Source organism: Dromaius novaehollandiae, chromosome 2 (assembly GCF_036370855.1).
Source record: "Dromaius novaehollandiae isolate bDroNov1 chromosome 2, bDroNov1.hap1, whole genome shotgun sequence".
Classification (NCBI taxonomy): Eukaryota; Metazoa; Chordata; class Aves; order Casuariiformes; family Dromaiidae; genus Dromaius; species Dromaius novaehollandiae.
In genome coordinates this window covers 165,513,270-165,524,036 of record NC_088099.1, presented here as the reverse complement: position 1 = coordinate 165,524,036, position 10,767 = coordinate 165,513,270, and the positions used below count along the sequence as shown (strand labels likewise).

General features: G+C 48.7%; 1 protein-coding gene across 1 annotated transcript in view; it reads left to right on the top strand.

Moving 5' to 3' along the window:
• Positions 1 to 10,767, top strand: part of SLC45A4 (solute carrier family 45 member 4) — a 90,191-nt gene that overhangs the window by 1,091 nt on the left and 78,333 nt on the right. The gene's annotated exons all lie outside the window — the stretch shown is intronic.

The following is a 10,767-nucleotide window of genomic DNA, read 5'->3' as shown; positions in this document are numbered from 1 at the left end:
TGCATGGAGTCTGCTGCAGTTCAGTTTTGGTCAGCTTAATGTGGGGTGAGGGGGTTTGCTGGCAGCTAGAAGAGGCAGCCCAGGAGGCTGGTTAAGATGCAGAATTACCAGGCCAGGCTGAGTGTTCTTAAATTATATAAAAAGTTCAAGGCAAGGAAACACTGATCAGAGCCATTTAGCTTATGAAATAGGAGAGGAGACACTTCTTAAAGGGCTCACCTTATCTTCATAGCAAAGATTTTCCAAGGTAGAGCCTGTTTTGCACAGCCCAGATGCCGCAGCGTTGGACATCACTGCAGCCAGCTGTGCTGACTGTTGTCTGCAGGCCAGGCCTTTCCGGAAAAGCTTTTTGTGCGAGCAAAACTGCTCTCAGAGAAAACACGCTGTCGCAGGGACGTTTTTTTCACACACTTGTTTTCTGTGTGTGTGTAGCAGTGCTCAGGGGAGCAGGAACGGATGGGGCGGAGGTGGGACCTGCTCCCTGCCAGACCCTGTGTCTGGGCAGCCAAGCCAGGGAGATGGTGTTGCTGTGGCTGTGGTGCCAGGCATCATACCGGGCCGTGCTTTTGAAAGGAGAAGCCCAACTGGTTTTAATGCAAGGGCTGTTTTTGCTGCTTACAGAGTCTTGGGCGTCTCATAGCTCAGACTGGTCCCTGTTTCTAAAGAGCTGGCATCAAAAGCCTGGTGCTGCCAAGGGACCCTCCTGTGGATACGGAGGGAGCGCTCCTAAACAGTCATTGCATGCTCCAGGGCTGGGACAGCCATGGGGTCCCTGCATCCTCTCCTCTCCACTTTTCCTGGCACACATCTCGGTGTTCCCCACTCTGGTTCCTTGGGATAAACACAAAAGCATCGGAGAAATGAGGTCTCTGTGGCGTGTTTTGGGGTCTGATCTCCAGGGAGCAAGAGGACTTGCTGACCAAACTATGGCAAAACGACCCAGAAAGGAGCCCAAGAGCAGGAACCAAGGGGAACGTGGGACTGGTGCTGGTGCCACGGGCTGAGCCAGATGGAGGTGGGCAAGGGGACAGGTCAGGGCGTGAGCCTGCCACATGGGAAACAGGCTCTGGGAGCTTCCAGCTGACACCCAACCCCGCTGGGTGACATAGTGAAAATGCCAAGGAGGGTGAGCTGGCAGCGTTGATTCGGGAAGACTGGAGATTGGAAATGAGGGCGAGCAGCAGTGAATCCTCCAGGGGAGCAGGGGATCAGAGATTGAAAGGAAAAGACAGCATTTGGGTGTGCTGGACCATCTAGCTGTTCCTGGATGTGGAGGGGTGAGGGTGCATAAGCATGTGCACACCCGGGCATGTGACTTCAGGGAACCGGTCCTCTCCCTAACTCAACAGTCTCTGTCCTTGCAAATGAGCGCGCAAAGCCATAAATGAGTGATTTTTGCATGCTTGCAAGAAAAGCGATCTTTGCTCATTCCCTGCTTCTCTATTAAACTTGACATTGCAAACTCAGCTTTAGCTCTCCTTCTGGAAGGAAAAGAGCAGTCACTCTGAAGACTTATTTTCAAATGCAGTAGTGCAAGGGATGTAGATGGCTGGTTCATGCCTGACTATAACCAACATATTTGGCAGTCCAAGAGCACTTGCCATTGGACTGCTACTTTGTTCTGTTTCACTGGATTTTCTCTACTAAATTTATGGTCTGTATTATTTTTTTTAATACTGTTGAGGACAAAGGGTCCTCTGTAGTGAGCAACCATATTAAAATATGCCTATTAAAGCTAACACTGTGAAACCGCAGGGGCTGAATGCCGCAGGCTTTGGTAGCAGCAGTTCTGGTGTTTCTAATCTTTACAATTATAGGAACAGTTTGTAGAACAATGTTGTTGTTGTCCAACAGGCTGGAGGTCTGGCAGAGGGAGAGCAAGGACTATTCATGGGGGAAAACTTGCAGCTCTTCAGCTTGCAAGAGATCTTCCAGTTGGCTTTTACATCTTCATCTGGGGTGGAAATGGAGACGGAGCGAGGGCTGTCACTCCGCAGTGTCACGCTCGCTGATAATTTGTCAAGCAGGGCTTGGTAGGAGGCTCTCGCTAACAACTGGGCATTCCTGCCATTTCTTTCCTCGAGTGTGTCACACTGATTAATGGCCTGGATCTCCAGGAACTGCTTCATCCACCCCTGAAGCATGGTCACTGCTTGGCTTGGCAGGGCTAAGAAACCGATGTATAAGCTGTTGTTGAAGTGAGCGTAGCATTTTAGCCCTGACGACCTCCCACCTTCTTGTTGTGATTTATTCAGAGTGCTAAAAGTGACCAAGCACCTCCACACAAACTGATCTGGGCTAGGCTGCCTCCCTGGAGTAATGCCCGAAGTAACTCAGTCTAAATAGCCAAACCAGTCAAAGGGTAGGAAGGAGCCACTATCTTCCTATTACTAGAGAAAAAGGGAGACACAGCGGTTTCCAGGCAAGTCCAGAATTGCGCAGGAAGTCTGCACTGAGCTGAGAGCCGTACCCAGGCCTCCTGCCTGCCCAATAAACATCACCTTTATATCAAGCATCAGGCACTTGATGTTCCTCAAAAAGACATGTCGCATGGGAATGTCACTCCATGGCTTTCCACATGGCTGGACGCTTGCACCACAGTCACCCTCCTCTACAGCCCTGCTTACGGACTTGTGTGCTAGTGCAGGCTGCCCGGAGAAGCATCCAGACCCACTAGAGACCGAAAGTAGCTGAAGGCAACGATTTCCAATGTCCCACAGCAAGGGGAATTATATCACATGCAAAACCAACACATTCCCAGTGGCAGTACACATAAACTGAGGCAGACAGAGAGCCAGAAGCTCCGACAAGAAAACACTGACCTGAAGAGCAGCCAGATCATATTTTATGTGAATGCACCATTCTTGAGCAATTTTTCCGGCACAGCCCATGCAAACAGGTTTTCCTTGAACACCCCACAGCAGCATTTACCATCTCATGCCATCATGCCAGCTCTTTTTTTTTTTTTTTTTTTTTTTTGATCATAGGGATTTTTTTTATTCTGGAGGAGGTGGGAGAGCTCTCGGGTATCACATAGTGTCCCTCTCCTGGCCTAAAGCGGCTGCTGCTGAGTGCCACATTTGAGCAGCCTGTCCTCTGGCTGCACTAAAACCATGCAGGTTTCACTGATCTGGTAGAAACTCTGATTCATGTGTCCAGTTTTGCTGAGGTCAGACAAGAGCCTACCTTTCCACAGGAAGTCTTAGGCCTTCAGTTTGGCACGTACATGTCAGTCTATTAATATGTCCTTTCTCTTCTCATGGCAGGAACCAGTCCTCCCAGGAAAGGCTTCTTAACTCTTTCTGGTTTGCAGGCAGCGGGTTGCACTGCAGAAGCAGCGTTCGTGGTTCAGTTCCTTCAAATAGCACTAGCTACTCATGTCTGAGATACTTTGCTAAAATAGTTAAACTCTCAGTGGTGGACAAAGGGCCATGGAGGAAAATTTGATGGGGTCTTTGGAGCCCTGGGTCTAGCTGAAGTCCCATACACATCCCAGCTGGGTCCATATACCCTGCTCTCACACTGACCTGGAGTTCAAGCTACGGTGAAAGCAGGGAGTATTTAAGGCTTTCCTTGGCCCAATTTATCAGCTTCAGCTGTGCAACAGTACCTGAAGAGCAGACGGGATCTGCCCTTGAGATCCAAGCCTGGCTTACTGCCCGCACATCCTCTTCTTACCTGTGGGACCTGTGAGCACAGACCCAGGTCAGGCCATGCCTATAAGACTTCCCGGGCTAAAGCGGATGGTCTGCTCCTATGGGGTTGAGCAGCAACCCCAATCTCTGATCCCAAACATCTGTAAAACCATATGTGATGTACCACCAGGTACATTAATTGCACTTCTCGACTAGCAGTGAGTGACAGGCATGTGCTGTTTGTGCCTAATTTAAAGGCAATGCAATGGCTGGAGTCTCTCCCTTTGCGCACGGGAGAGCTGGAGGGGTGTTTTGAGGGGAGCTCCTCTGCTTCCAGGCAGGTGATTATCTTTGACCTGAGTTTGAAATCTCTTCGGATCATTCATTTCTGCTTGTGGGAGGGAGGGGGAAGCAAAGCCAGCTCTGTCTCTCCCATTTTTCTGCCCTTTTCTATCCTATACATTGGCCTGATTTGAAGAGCAGAGGGAAAAAAGGGGGATTTAGGAGGATCTCATGGAGATTTCCGCTGTGTTGTCTCATGCACTAGAAAGTTGATATTCTAGTTCTTCTTTGATCAAATTTGCCCTGAAAAGCTCATTAATTCTAACCCCCAGAAAAAGATTGGCAGATGTAAAACTTGATTTCCCTAGTTTTCTTATCTATATTTGATCTTCAGTCTGTTTTGGTCATGAGTAAATTTCTGCCCTTTAAATCTTTCCAAATAATCAAAAAAAAATTGAGCGGAAATTTAATGCATGTGTGAAGATTGTCCTTTATTTATAACATGATGCACTAAATCACACTCAGAAGTGGCAAATGCCTAAGGAAACCTCTGTGTCTGGATACAGTATTGCAAGGGAGAGAAGACGAAGCCAATCTTGCAGTCATGCAAAGGGGGATCAGCCTCTGCCCCTGTGCAATGCTGGGGGCAAACTGAGTGACCTACTAGTTCTCCTGTACATGTTCTTTCAGATCTACTTCAGCAAGGTATTAGGACAGCTTATTGTTAAGCATGGGAGCAGCTTCTGGCTGGGATCATCATGGCATCATGAACTGGGGGCTCCTGTGCCTGATCCCTGTGTTTGTGGACATGGAGCAAATACCTGTTAGGAGGAGAGGACGAGACGGATGTTTCTGAATTTGTGGTCTGCCGGCCACTCGTGAGCTGCCAAAGATTCAACATGCCTTGACGGGGAGGAGAGGGAGTTTCGTATAACAATTCCCACATGCACAGGCTGAAAGAGAAAACAGTGATAAACACCTGAAGAAAAACACAGCTCAATTGCTTTAGCTATTCCTGAAAACCACTGCGGCAGTGCTGCACACGGGGGGCTTTGCATGCTGAGGTCCAAAAGTTAAGTGGCGACAGGAGTGAAAAAAAACACTGACGACTGCTAATACATTTTTCAGTCCTGGTGTAAGCATCCTAAGTATCTGAAATGCTCCTTGCTTGCTAGCGAGGTGCATTAGCCTGCAGAGCAGCCTGCTCTGGGGCCGCATTGGCAGCAACGTCAGAGAGGCTGGATGCTCTTGGCATCCATGTTGACAAGTCTATTGTGCGGCTGGTCTCGCTGCGCCGTGCTGGGTGTCGAGGAGAGCGGGGGCCTCTTCTGCGAGTGGGCAAGAGCCGCGAGCACTGTGGCTCACTGCACGTCGCACGGTGCCCGCTTGGGCCTCCGCCACAAAGCCCAGCGAGCAACGGAGCAGGGACCGCGTTGCCTCTTTGTGTAATGTCTGGGCAGACGTGCCCAGGTCATTCATTTCGGACGGCGGCCACGGCCTGCATTTGTGCCCTCTCCCGGTTCCCAGAGGGAGGCTGGTGCCTTAGCAGCAGCCTGGCTGCTGTCCCCAGCGTCCCCGGGCTGCTGCAGCGTGCGGGAGCTCGGGTGCTTGGGAGGCGGCCGCCGCGTCCCCACTTGGATGTGAAGTGCCTCATGAATGGGAAGCTGGGCCACGGTGTCTTTCGAGGTCGTTTGGGCACTGGGCTCATTCCTTACCAGCCAAAAAGAGCTCCAGGATGGTTTTTAATGCCAGCTCGCCCTCCCCTCCTTTCTGCCCCTTGATCCTCTGGGAGGAATATTGCCAAGAGGGAAGGAAGGTCACCTGCGGCCAACGCAAGTCCATGCTGAACTGTGCTGGAGGAAATGCAACAGCTCGAGGTGCCTTTTGTGCTCGTGGGGCAGCTCAGCTCTCCACATACCCCTCCTCTGCTTGCTCTCGTGGCATTTTTAGTACATGCCCTTGTGCAGACTTGAGGGGAAGAGAGGAACTGTGTGAGTCCATTCTTCCAACAGGGTCTTTCTTTTCATTTCTGAAGCCAGCTGTCTATCTCAAAAAACATTTTAACATCCTAAAGAGAGAGAACTGAAAGTGCAGGATCAGCTGGAAACGATCAACTTGCTGCTGCAAATCTGACACCTCCTGCAACAACCCAGGGACCGGAAACTTCACTTGTCTTGTTTCTACACAACTGATCAATTGAAACCAATCAATGAAATACTGCATGTTAGCATGTCCCTGCCTCCACCTTGCAGTCCTGTGGTGTGGCCTGGGCCGAACGGCAGATCATATCTAGCACACGCAAACACACCATCATCCAGCGAGATCCCAGGTCTTCCTGCAGGCTCGTTCTGGCTCTTAGCAAAAAAAAAGGCTAGTTCAAAGCAAATCATTTATTCAATGAAAAATGTAGGACAAAAATCCTCTCTCTCAACCTGCTGTAAAGCACCCAGCCCTTGGGGATCAGGAGCTGCTTGCTCTTGCAGCAGAGGAATTTCATTGCTCTGCCAGTGAAGGCTGAAGAAGCAAACTGTGGTGTGATTAAAAATAAAATAATGTCTCCAGCTCTTGGCCATGATGGGGCTCTGAACCAGATTTGAGCTGACAAGATGGAAGTGTGCCTTTCCCCCTCCACATTTGACTTCCTCCCACTCTGAGCTCTTTCTTCTCCATCTCCTGAGAGGGTTGCAGACATTTCTTGCACAAATCTGGGTCTTCCTTCCTTACACCCTGACCTGACCCTTGTCCTGTGCTCAGTCTCCTTCTATCTTCCTTTTTTTTCTGCCACCTTTCACTGACACCATGAGCCTGCTATAGCCTCCTGTGTTTCCACCTAACTCTTAGACACCTCCAGCTGCCTCCTTGCCCCTCCAGGTGTAGCCATCTTCCGTATCCGTCTCTAGAGTCACCATAAGTCCAGTCTGGGGTCCCTCTCCTCCAGTCCTGTCCTATATGTCCCCTCTCCACCAGCAGTCCTGCATATATCCCTTAAACTGGAAACCAGCCTTACCAATCTAATGCCTTGTTCCCGAACAAATACGATATCCCTTTCCTCCTAAACCTTTTCCCTAAATCTTATAGTAAATACAGTGAAGGACAGTGTGTTATCTGCTACTCAGACACAGCTCCTGGATGTCTGTTCCACCTCACACCTCTCTTTCCAGGTCCCTGCATTCCGGCTGCAGTTAAACCTTGTGGATTTTGCAGTCTCAGACTTGCAGGTAAATCTCTTGCTTGCCTCTTCCTTGGCTGTTACTTCCATGGGCCCTAAGCATACGTAGCTCTTACCCATCTGGGATGCTATAATGGAGACTGTTTTCCTAACCTGTCCTTTTTGTCTGGCTTCCCACCCTGCATCCCTCCACTCTCTTGCAGTGGCTCTTCCTTTCCCATAATATCAAACTAAAGCCCCTGTGACTTCTCTCACCATGGCAATTCCCACCAACAACCAGCCCATGATGGCAACTTCTGTGGCCAACCTCCTTGTACTTTCTACCATAATTTTGTAGCATGCTTGGAAGGGTTCCTCAGAAATGTCCGCAAGGCAGCCCCATGATAGCTCCTCAGATCTGGTAGAAACTCATCTTTGCCCACAGAGATCTTCATAATGCCTAGGTTCCCACACACCATGCTGACCAAAATTAATTTCCTTCTCTGAGTTTCCTTGTTTGCCTGCGTCCATCTATTTTCTTGGGTCTAAATCTTGGAATAGCAAATATTAAGGATTCATTGCACAGCACAGCTGCAGTTTCTAGTCATATGACAACAGACACCAGGAATAATAATAACAAGGTGGTGACTCATTAAAACCAATAACCTGAATAATTAGGCTTACTTAACTTTTCCAATTGTATAAACAACCAAAAGAAAGTCTTACATTTTGCCAAGATTTTTTTCTTTTCTAGTTCCTCACACCAATATTTTTAGTGTTGGTCAGTTATCTCAGATCAAATTTCCTTTCAACAGAATGTTCTGAGATTGAGATTAAAGGGGTAAATGTGTTTGTTTTGCCCATATTCTGTTAGCACTAAAGACTCTCCAACACCTCTTTGCTTCTGAGCAAGGAGGAGTCCAGCTGCAAGTGTCCCAGTGCCAACAATGTTCCAGCTGCTGTTGCTATAGTCAAAACAAACAAACAAACACAAAACAGAGCTGTCCAGGTTTTGACTTCCTGAAAAATCTGTTTAAATCACCTCAGGAGAAGCAGAGTGACAGTCCAGATGCAAAATTCTCTGGAGACCCAACACTCGGCGGGGGTGCCCTGGGACTCTGCCACCCACCACTGTGTTCTGCTACCGCAGGCTGAAGTTATACCCTGCGCGTAGCCTCTTCTCTGCTGTCCTGCTACCTTCCCCTCTACCTGCCCACTGCCTCCTGCCAGAGGCAGAGGAGGAGGCCTTAACCAAGGCAAGAGCTGGCCATGGGACTAGGAGAGGGTGCATGTGGGACAGGAGCCATCAGGAGGAAGCATAGGAGAGAACGTGGGTCAAGGCACCTGGGTGACAGACGGACAGGTAGCCTGGGGCAAGCGGGACAAAGGGATTGGGACAAGGTGGCTGGTGAGGTAAGAAAGAGTCCTGCTGGCGGATGGCTGGATGGAGGAGGAGACAAGGAGCCAGGGAGGAGGTTATAACTACCCTGACACTAGCACTGGGGAAGCCTGGGTGTACACAAGACCTCAGCAACTTGACCCCCAGCCTGTCAAACCTGCCCCATAGTCCTCACCCCAAAAACACCAATGAATGCAATAATGCACTTTTTAAAACGGAAGGTGTTTATGAAGAGAGATCAGTTTGGTCTGTTATGCACAGTCACGTGTCTTGAAGTTCCTTTTGATGTAAATGTGTGAAATTGCACATGTATTGCAAGATTCAAATGTTGCCATGGCAACGTGATTATCAAACAGTTGCATAAGGAAGTGCAAATCTGTATAGGTTTCTGGCTGCTGAGATTAAACTGCCCAGGGACAGGACTCACTTCACTCCAATTCCAGGCCTCCATGCTCAAAAGGAATCAGCTCCAGCTTTGGTGCCTGAAAGAATTGCATGTTTTGTGCATCCAGGTTGGATGGTCTGATCTGGGCTGATCACCAAGCAGATGCAGAGGAGCAGCAGATCAAGGAACTGTTACCCACAGCAGAGACATAGCCTCACACCTCTCCCTGCACATCCCCCAGCACCTGGCTACACAGGGAAAGCTGCCTTTAAGCCTAGTTTAAATGAACTCCTTTTGCTCTGCCTTGCAGGGGATAAGGAGAGTTCAGCCAGCCAGGAGCTGTGTCTCAAGCGAGGAGCCCCCAGTAGCTCAGGTTATACCTCAAACTCTTGAAATCTTCAAGCCATATTTGTAGATTTATCAGGGGAGGAAGCCTGGGCAGCCAACAGCTCAGAGCAGCCAGGGCTTTCCCACGCGCAGGACACCCATGTGACAGTGACCTGGTGACATCCAAAGGGGACAAGCAAAGCTGGCATGCATATTGGCTGCAAGTCAGTGGGAAAAGGTTGCACCCTTACAGCCTCGAAACAGTGACTTTCTTGGCTGTTCCTCGAAAACGGAGCCCATCCACTAATTTTTCACAGCCACCAGTTACATGCTGAGCCACAAATTCACAGGCCAAAGAGTGTGTTGACATCTTCTGCCGTGTCTTTTGGACAGGAGACATGCTCCAAAGTTTTGTGGTGTGATTTTTTCACGGGGGGGAGTAACCCGTGTTTAGATCAGAGTCCTGTTGTATCTGGACTGATGAGCATATTATCAGGCAGCCGGTGAAACAACTGCAGAACTTCTTTAGAAAAAGGAACGTGCACCCAAGCAAGGAAACAGACCAGATTGGAGGAAACAAAAGTTTTAAATAGACACTCAAAGTTTAGCCTAATTTGTATTTGGCTGTAAATGAAAAACACAGTGGTGGAACTGCACCAATTGGTTTTTGTTTTGCTTTCTCCCAGAGGGTTGAGGTGGCTCTTTCATTAAGAGAGGCTGAGAAACACAGAACTAGGGCACCGTCCTTTGACAGAAGCCAGGGATATTGTCACAGTCCTGCAGTTTGGGTACCTAAGGTAGGAGCCCTGAGATCCCTCTCTAATCAGCAAAGAAACAAGTACCTCCACACCAGGACACGCGCCCAAGCTGTCAAATAGGAATTTGCGGGATGGCTTCCTCAGTAGGATGTTCTTGTAGTTAATTAACCTTTGATTCTTATTTCCAGTGGGAACTTCTCATTTCTCTTTCCAGCAATGACTCTTAGTGCGCTTTACCTACTCGATTGGAGAGCCCACAACATCTGGCACCTGCTGCTGCTGCAGGTATTTCTGAGGAGTCATCAAATCACTTTTAATCTTCTCTCCTACAAGACAAACATACCGGAGCCCTTGTTTCCAAAGGCTGCTTCCCAGCACGCAAATCACCCCCGCAGCCTTTTCTGAACCACCCCAGCATCTCCCGTCTCCCAGGGTGATGATACCTTGGTGGTATCTGGTATCTTGGCGGCATATGGATGATATCTTGGTGGTCTCAAGCAAGTCAACAATCCTCCTCCATTTCTTTCCCTGTGTTTGGTAGTAGAAACTCTTTACTTTTTTTCAGAGACTACTTTAAGAAGTTTTACAGGAAATTTCTCTGTTTGGATAAAATATAGTGACCTGTCATTAAAGACAGCCTCTTCTCAGTACCTTCCACCTTTTAAAACCTTTTTGGGTTTACAAGTGAAATGTGTTGTTTCTTAACAACAAAAAAAAGTTTTAACTTCCCCAAGCCATTTTAGAAAATTAACAAAAACTATTGCAGCACTGATTGCTATTACCCAAGCAATTTTCACATGAATTCCTACCCGTGGCCATGCAGACAAAGGCAG